Source organism: Acanthaster planci, unplaced genomic scaffold (genome assembly GCF_054643075.1).
Source record: "Acanthaster planci isolate LZ-2023a unplaced genomic scaffold, COTS_SCS Contig74, whole genome shotgun sequence".
NCBI lineage: Eukaryota > Metazoa > Echinodermata > Asteroidea > Valvatida > Acanthasteridae > Acanthaster > Acanthaster planci.
The window spans coordinates 24947-34926 of NW_028257696.1; the positions used below are offsets into that span (position 1 = coordinate 24947).

At 39.5% G+C, this 9980-nt stretch overlaps 1 long non-coding RNA gene across 1 annotated transcript; it reads right to left on the reverse strand.

Annotated features, from left to right (window-relative positions):
• Nucleotides 1-1047: 1047 nt before the first annotated feature.
• LOC147795320 (uncharacterized) lies at nucleotides 1048-5613 on the reverse strand. The gene is made up of 2 exons (XR_015424003.1): nucleotides 5461-5613; nucleotides 1048-4159 (listed from the first exon to the last, which is right to left on the reverse strand). It is a non-coding gene; the product is annotated as an uncharacterized LOC147795320 (long non-coding RNA).
• Nucleotides 5614-9980: the final 4367 nt, after the last annotated feature.

Below are 9980 nucleotides of genomic sequence, written 5' to 3' on the forward strand. Positions count from 1 at the left end.
CTTACCATGATTCCACAAAACAGCCGTCGGGCTTGACGTTTCGCTGAGCAGCAATATTCCCGCCTCCTCCATGGTTTCATAAAAATGTATTTTGAGGGGAAGGTATTCACTGATATTTATAATACAAAAAGGTTCATACGAAAACAATAAGACTGCCCATGGGCAGTGATTACAAGAAGGAAGAAATCAGAACTGATTTTGTGTGTTTGTGTGTTTTTTTTGGGGGGGGACAATTGAAAGAATAAAAACCATGCAGACTTTTATGGCCTAGGGCTGAGGCTACATCTGGGGCCTTTTTACACAATTTTGAGGGGAAGGGAAATAAAAACAGACCACACAAAATAATTTACCTTTCTTTCATTGTTTCTCAAAAAATAGGGGGATCCTTATTTTGGGGAAATTAATAGCCCCCGCTGCCCCCTCCCCCCATCTGCCTTTGGCCCGCTGAGCAATAACCAGTGTGTCTTGTCTTTCAATGGCTGGACAGGTGGTACATGGTGAGCTAGATGGGATTGAACCAGAGTTAATGTGTAGATGCTTAACTTGATGCACCCCTGTGTGGTGACCTCTTGTCCAATCTGCAATATTCATGGTCACGGTGACCAGAGCAGAGGGTGGCCAATGGTAGTCTTCGCGTACCCTGTATATAATTCTTTCATACAGCACAGTCTACCTACCAGTTTATCATTTTTCTACTGGGGGGAGCGGGGAGGGGCCCCCTGGATCCATCAATTGGGGAGGGGAAGGTAACAACACACCGAACAAAATGTTTGATGTAACCCTTATTTCCATTTTAACATAGTGCAAACTCAAAAGAACAGTTGACCAGTCCACGTACCAGCACTGTCCAACTGCCTAAAAACTCAAGTCGCAAATCATTCAGTCACAAGTCATGAGCTACTCAACTGAACTACGTCTTTGTTCATTCCAACACTTGCAACTTGGCCCAACCTCAACATGTTGAGAGTGATAAGTTATTTAGTTCTAAATTTATTTCCGAGGGGAGGGGAGAGGTAGACTGTATTCATGTAAAAGCAGAAACCAAAGTTTATTCCAAAACTGTTATATTTCTTTTTGAAAGATCTCCAATTCTCCATATGAAAAAACTAAAACGATAACAGATTTGATCCACACTGAACTCCCTAAATACCCAATTTTGATGTTACCCATGTACTCATACAAATTACTCTCGGACCCTGAAGACTTTTTTCATATACAGCTCTGTGTATTTTCAAACTGTGATATCAGCTGTAATGACATGTATGTCTGCAATTAAGTAAGTCTCTTTTGTGAGTGGGCAAGGTTCTGAAGAGACAATTTTTTCTGCACTGCACCAGCCCAGGAAAGAGATTACCACATGCTGCAAGTGTGAACTTTAACCATTTCCCTTCCTCCAATGTGGACAGCTTCAAATCTCATTAGCTGCAACTTTCTGATAAAAAAAGTAGACAGGTAATATTGGGTCTGCTCTTTTGATGTCACAGTTGTTTTCCCTACAAGTGGCTGCAAAAACTACAGTTGGCTATCAGTTCAAAAGTAATGAGAAATTCACAAAGTGTTGAAAGCCCATGTAGCTATCAGTTATATAATTTAAAGAGTAATGGGACAAATGTCCATGAAATCGAAAACCAACCAGAATCTGATATTTCTACAACTTCTGACTGACCATACAAGTTGCAGCCAAAATGAGAGTGGTCTATATTGTGTCTGGAACTGTACAGAAATGTGACAATTTGCAAATAATGAATGTTTTTAAATGCAGAGACACATCTGATTTTTCTGAAGTGACAAATGGAATGCACCATTCTACAAAGCAAAATGGAATGCACCATTCCATGAAGCAAAAATCTGTCACTAAATAAATGACAATGTGTCCAGTTTAGCTAGCATTTTACAAAAGCATTATCATAGTGAATAAACCCCTGGACGAAAAATCCCTAGTACAGGGATTTTGCATCTCAGTGGCATCTCTGTACCTGAACAAAATCCTAAGTTGAATAAATCCCAATATGAATCACCTACAATCTCAGAAGTTTCATTTGACCAGAGAATAGGGAGTTCAATTTGCCTTAAGATAGAACCTTCTGTTTTGGGGGCAACTAGGACAAACAATTCAGTGATCTACCAATCAGATGACAAAGGGTTTATTCAACCAAGACTTATGTTAATTCATTTGAATCCAAACTTCAAAAGGAAGGAAATGGTTGAATTCTTTGGGTGTGGTATGAAAACATGTTAAAAATGTATATTTGTTGGCAACCAGCATATGCATTATAAAAAGCACTGTTAGATCTATTTTTGAAGATCACTTAAGACACCCTGAAAGGAAAAGGTATTTTTGTGGTTGAAAATGTCAACAATCATGGAGGAATTTTTCCACGATGGATCACATTTTCCCACAACTACCAAACTAATAAATAAAACTTACATTTCTCTATTTTAGCCTGGTCCACAATATCTAAATAAAGCAAACAGCAAAATATAGCAAGAATCCAGTACTTCAGTATTCAAACAATCTGATATTAACGAACTGTTGTTTCAGCATTTCATGATTCTACTAAAAGTGCTCAGAGCAATCAAACAAATCAAGGAATATAATTATTTTTTTGCACGTAATAAAAGCAGCATCAAAAAGCAGATTTAAATTCCCAAAATTCAGAAAGAAAGATATTGTTTACAACAAATCTTATTTCAGAAAAAATGAAATGACAGAGTCATTTGGCTTAATATCAGATACTGCTGCATAATGTGTGGGAATAAGCATCATGAAGGTAGGCAGCAAAATTAGCAATGCTAAAATGCCCTTTCCCTCCTTATATCAGCTGAATTATTTGTTACTTATTTACAAGAAAATGGCAAACAAACATAGTAAAAAAATCAACCAACTCTAGTTGAAAAATTAAAAAGCAACTTGGAAACTTCTTGCTTTGATTATACAGTATATTTTTAAACTTTCTACATCTTGAGGTCATCATGCGATCTCTGAATTCCACTACACGGCTGTGTCTGTATTATGGCTACAACTTGCACGAGCCTACTTATTCGAAAATTTTGAAAACAGAATGCCGGCCATCTTCATAATACAACTAATAAACCCCTCCGTATGTTTCCTCAAAAAGACAGGATCTTTGTATGTATATAATAATTTTTTGCTTGGACTAATATTATAATCCTCCATATTCTGTACAAAATCCATTGCAAGGTAAGTAGGTATGTAGTAGTACTAAGCTTACTGCTTTCAATGGTGCCTGATGCCCCTTGACCAGTCTAAGTATAAAGGAGGCTCAATTTTGATATTACAGTGGAGGATTTTAGAAAATTTAGGAAGGTTCATGGTATGAATATCTTGTTAAAAGGGTCCCTGATGAAGTTTTTCTGGGATACACTCTTAAGCAACTCTTACGCTCACCTTCAATGTGTGAGAACTAAATGATATTCCTTTAGGTTATGTGTATTAGAAAGTGCATTTTTTTGAAACATTGAAAATTGTCCAGCTTTTTCCAGATAACTGAGGATGCTGTTGCTGCCGTCATTCATGGAAGACATGATTCAGGTTCTGTGGTTTGGTTCAAATTTTCAAATTGTGAACCCAATATTTGCTCATTGACATAAACTTTGAGAAAGGTCTGCCCATTGGTTTGTGGCCATGTTCTTACAGAATAACTAAAAAAACCCAAAATTTAGGACAGCCCTTTTTGAAACAAATCGATAAACACTGACGTTTCACGGCCAGGATAAAATAGTAGTTTTCCTCAGGAATACAGAATTTCTCGTTGCATTACAAACCAACAAAAGACACCAAATACCTGTTTCAAAAACAAAACAAAATTGATATGAAGCTAGATAGAGACACAAAACCCCCTTCTCAAGGGATGTTACCATTTTGTGGACCCTTTATAAGAGTATTAAGCTAGTTCCCTCTTGATTTCTTCTTACATATGTATCAAAATGTATAAAAATCATCTACTTATTTTTCAATGAAAATATCTTTCATTCCCCACATCACTTGAGCTTTTATTGAGTTGATCCCTTTACATGTATATAGACCAACCAATGAAGTGATGACTTTCCCCTTCAGTCTTTTTTGACCAATATCTTCTTCCGTGGGTCTTGGAAGCACGCCAAACGCACAGAGTCCTTCCCCTGCTTAACAGTATACCTTAAGAAGTAGAGGAGAAAATACAGAAATTTGTAATTACTGTATTCAGTCGTTGGTCTTTATGGGATCCAGGCCTCAGTGAAACAGGGCACTTTAACAATAAAGTCCAAGATGGCAACAGTGGGCACTAAGTCTGGAAGGGGACTACAGTTGACCACCGGCCAATAGGCCCATGTACTGCTGATGTCAATCTTTATTTACAAGTGCACTTTCCAATGGAGCCAGTGGGGGACCACGGTCCTCAAGGGCACCATAGGAAAACAACTCACACATGTGTGTATTTGCCTGCAACTGGGGACCCCCTATTGTTCCTCTTTTGTTTGTACTTTAACTTTTTTAGAAGACCACCCATATGTTTTGTACACAGTTGTCAATCGGGGACCTTCTGTCAATCGGGGACCTTATTGTCCTCTATTGTTCAGGGTCCCCAATTGAATGCAGAAACAAACTCATAAACACAGTGTGATGTCATCGGTACAGGGGTTTATTGCTTTTTGCCAGTGTGCCTGCGCAATGCAGTCCCACACGATTGAGCCCAATCAAACTAAAAACTCACATAATCACTCATATTTGCATCTCTTGTACCACGTACAGTCTGCCATCTTGTACAACAGTTTTCATGTCAATGGTTCCCTCTCTATTGAGTAAGAAGGCTATTGACAACCAACAATGTAACCATTTCCCCCCGAGGCATGGTTCCAAATGCTTGAATAGACATTTCAACACGTTCAACCATCCATCGCTCCAGTGATGTTGGCCAAACATGCCCAGTATTCAACCCAGCTCCCACTTCAATTCTCTACACCAGCAAGGAAATACTTGTGCAGCAATCACACTGGGTGACTTCAGTCTAATCACTGACTTACTTTGCAACAGCAAGGCGGAAAGGGACCTAAACCCTTGAGTTTGTCATTAAAACACTGAACTGGGACTCAGGTATGCCATCTTCCACTCTGATCCATTTATCCAAAAAACATAATTCAGACTGGTGAAAGTGATGTGATTCTCAAGTGAGATAATTCCATAGCCATGCTTGGTTTGAAAGGCAGTCCCCTCGATGAACAAAAGAATCCTTGGTATTGTCTACTGTTTCCAGATTTATGAAAAACATACCTGCAACCAGAATTCTTTTACAATAGTCATTCCATAGTGGTAAATAGAGCGTCACTCAAGCTGGATGTGTGGGTACCCCAAGACTTGATCTCAAAGTAAGTAGATTGACATGAAATTTGACTGCAAAAAAAGGCAGGTAACCACTCCAAGCCTTCTATATTACAGAACTTTCAGTCTAATTTTCTTACTTGGTGTCCTTGGGAATCAACATGCACTGCGTTCAGTCAATTCAATCTTTTTTACTTCTCCTGTCCAACAACAATTTCGGATGAACCTTTCTGCAAATTAAGTGATTCCACATGAAACGTGAGCATTGAATTAAAAAAATAAATCGAGAAAAGAATTTTAATTCAGAATTCTGATGCAACTTTGATCACTAGTGGAGAAAAAGACAGCCACTGTTCTCCAATCTATTCATATAAGTGTCATATCCATATTTGCAGTAGTTAGGGAAAGAGCTGGCAAAGGAAGTGCAATTTTTTGACCAACTGCCTGATATTTTTGCTGAATTCTGGCTTCGTGTGCGCTGTACTGGTCCTTATACGGGCATAGAATGCTTCATATAATCGAGCATAAAAGGTCTGAGAATTATTTCAATCTTGCAAACTTGGTGTCATCGGAAAGGACACATGTTCCTCTATCCATTCATATAAGTTTCATATCCATATTTGCAGTAGTTAGGGAAATAGCTGGCAAAGGAAGTGCAAGTTTGTGTCCAACTGCTTAATATTTTTGCGGAATTCTGGCTTCGTCTGCGCTATACTGGTCCTTATCCCCTGCAGAGAATGCTTCATATAATCGAGTATAAAAGGTCTGAGAAGTGTCTAAACCTTGCAATCCTGGTGTCATCTGAAAGGCCACATGTTTCTCTATCCATTCATATAAGTTTCATATCCATATTTGCAGTAGTTAGGGAAATATCTGCCAAAGGAAGTTCCAGGTCTTGTCTGACTGTTTGATATTTTTGTGGAATTCTGTCTTCGTCTGCGCTATACTGGTCCTTATCCCGCGCATAGAATGTTTCATATAATCGAGCATAAAAGGTCTGAAAATTATCTAAATCTTGCAATCTTGGTGTCATCTGATAGGCCACATGTTCTCCTATCCATTCGTATAAGTTTCATATCCATATTTGCAGTAGTTAGGAAAATAGCTGCCAAAGGAAGTGCCAGTTCTTTTCCAACTGCCTGCTTCTATTGCGGAATTCTGGCTTCGTCTTCGCTATGCTGGTCCTGATCCCGCGCAGAGAATGCTTTATATTGTCGAGCATAAAAGGTCTGAGAAACATCTAAATCTTCCAATCTTGCTGTCATGTAAAAGGCCACATGTTCCTGTATCCATTCACATACGTTTCATATCCATATTTGCAGGAGTTAGGGAAATAGCTACCAAAGAAAGTGCCAGTTCTTTTCTGACTATTTGATATTTTTGCAGAATTCTGGCTTCGTCTACGCTATCCTGGTCCTTATCCCGCGCATAGAATGCTTCATATAATCGAGCATAAAAGGTCTGAAAATTATCTAAATCTTGCAATCTTGGTGTCATCTGATAGGCCACATGTTCTCCTATCCCATTCGTATAAGTTTCATATCCATATTTGCAGTAGTTAGGAAAATAGCTGGCAAAGGAAGTGCCAGTTCTTTTCCAAGTGCCTGCTTCTATTGCGGAATTCTGGCTTCGTCTGCGCTATCCTGGTCATTATCCGATGCAGAGAGTGCTTCATTAAATCGAGCATAAAAAGTCTGAGAATTATATAAACCTTGCAATCCTGTTATCATCTGATAGGCCACATGTTCTCCTATCCATTCATATAAGTTTCATATCCATATTTGCAGTAGTTAGGAAAATAGCTGGCAAAGGAAGTGCCAGTTCTTTTCCAAGTGCCTGCTTCTATTGCGGAATTCTGGCTTCGTCTGCGCTATGCTGGTCCTGATCCCGCGCAGAGAATGCTTCATATAATCGAGTATAAAAGGTCTGAGAAGTGTCTAAACCTTGCAATCCTGGTGTCATCTGAAAGGCCACATGTTTCTCTATCCATTCATATAAGTTTCATATCCATATTTGCAGTAGTTAGGGAAATATCTGCCAAAGGAAGTTCCAGTTCTTGTCTGACTGTTTGATATTTTTGCGGAATTCTGTCTTCGTCTGCGCTATACTGGTCCTTATCCCGCGCATAGAATGCTTCATATAATCGAGCATAAAAGGTCTGAGAATTATCTAAATCTTGCAATCTTGGTGTCATCTGATAGGCCACATGTTCTCCTATCCATTCATATAAGTTTCATATCCATATTTGCAGTAGTTAGGAAAATAGCTGCCAAAGGAAGTGCCAGTTCTTTTCCAACTGCCTGCTTCTATTGCGGAATTCTGGCTTCGTCTTCGCTATGCTGGTCCTGATCCAGGGCAGAGAATGCTTTATATTGTCGAGCATAAAAGGTCTGAGAAACATCTAAATCTTCCAATCTTGCTGTCATGTAAAAGGCCACATGTTCCTGTATCCATTCACATACGTTTCATATCCATATTTGCAGGAGTTAGGGAAATAGCTACCAAAGAAAGTGCCAGTTCTTTTCTGACTATTTTATATTTTTGCGGAATTCTGGCTTCGTCTACGCTATCCTGGTCATTATCCGATGCAGAGAGTGCTTCATTAAATCGAGCATAAAAAGTCTGAGAATTATATAAACCTTGCAATCCTGTTGTCATCTGATAGGCCACATGTTCTCCTATCCATTCATATAAGTTTCATATCCATATTTGCAGTAGTTAGGAAAATAGCTGCCAAAGGAAGTGCCAGTTCTTTTCCAACTGCCTGCTTCTATTGCGGAATTCTGGCTTCGTCTGCGCTATGCTGGTCCTGATCCCGCGCAGAGAATGCTTTATATAGTCGAGCATAAAAGGTCTGAGAAACATCTAAATCTTCCAATCTTGCTGTCATGTAAAAGGGCACATGTTCCTGTATCCATTCACATACGTTTCATATCCATATTTGCAGGAGTTAGGGAAATAGGTGCCAAAGGAAGTGCGAGTTTTTCGTCGAACTGCCTGATATTTTTGCGGAATTCTTGCTTCGTCTGCGCTATACCGGTCCTTATCCCGCGCAGGGAACGCTCCCTGTAATCGAGCATAAAAGGTCTGAGACTTATCTAGATCTGGCAAACGTGGTGTCATCTGAAAGGGCACTTTTGCCTGTATCCATTCATATAAGTTTCACATCCATCTTTGCTGCCGTTAGGGAAATATCTGCCAAAAGAAAGGCAAGTTTGTGTCCAACTGCCTGATATTTTTGCGGAATTTGGCTTCGTCTTCGCTATACCGGTCCTTATCCCGCGCAGAGAATGCTTCATATAATCCAGCATAAAAGGTCTGAGAATTATCTAAATCTTGCAAACTTGGTGTAATCTGAAAGGCCACATGTTCCCCTATCTATTCGTATAAGTTTCATATCCATATTTGCAGTAGATAGGGAAATAACTGCCAAAGGAACTGCGAGTTTGTGTCGAACTGCCTGATATTTTTGCAGAATTCTTGCTTCGTCTGCGCTATACCGGTCCTTATCCTGCGCAGGGAACACTCCCTGTAATCGAGCATAAAAGGTCTGAGACTTATCTAGATCTGGCAAACGTGGTGTCATCTGAAAGGGCACTTTTGCCTGTATCCATTCATATAAGTTTCACATCCATCTTTGCTGCCGTTAGGGAAATATCTGCCAAAAGAAAGGCACGTTTGTGTCCAACTGCCTGATATTTTTGCGGAATTTGGCTTCGTCTTCGCTATACCGGTCCTTATCCCGCGCAGAGAGTGCTTCAAATAATCCAGCATAAAAGGTCTGAGAATTATTTAAATCTTGCAAACTTGGTGTAATCTGAAAGGCCACATGTTCCCCTATCTATTCGTATAAGTTTCATATCCATATTTGCAGTAGATAGGGAAATAACTGCCAAAGGAACTGCGAGTTTGTGTCGAACTGCCTGATATTTTTGCAAAATTCTTGCTTCGTCTGCGCTATACCGGTCCTTATCCCGCGCAGGGAACGCTCCTGTAATCGAGCATAAAAGGTCTGAGAATTATCTAGATCTGGCAAACGTGGTGTCATCTGAAAGGGCACTTTTGCCTGTATCCATTCATATATGTTTCATATCCATATTTGCAGTAGTTAGGAAAATAGCTGCCAAAGGAAGTGCCAGTTCTTTTCCAACTGCCTGCTTCTATTGCGGAATTCAGGCTTTGTCTGCGCTATACTGTTCCTGATCCTGGGCAGAGAATGCTTTATATAGTCGAGCATAAAAGGTCTGAAAAATATCTAAATCTTCCAATCTTCCTGTCATGTAAAAGGCCACATGTTCCTGTATCCATTCATATCAGTTTCATATCCATATTTGCAGGAGTTTGGGAAATAGGTGCCAAAGGAAGTGCGAGTTTCTGTCCAACTGCCTGATATTTTTGATGAATTCTGGCTTCGTCTACGCTATACCGGTCCTTATCCTGCGCAGAGAATGCTTGATATATTCGAGCATAAAAGGTCTAAGAATAATCTAAATTTTCTAATCTTGCTGTTACCTGTAAGGCCACATGTTCCCCTATCTGTTTGGATAAGTTACATATCCATTTTTGCAGTAGTTAGGGAAATATCTGCCAAAGGAAGTGCCTGTTCTTCTCTAACTGTTTGATACTTTTGCGGAATTCTGTTTTCGTCTGCGCTATACTG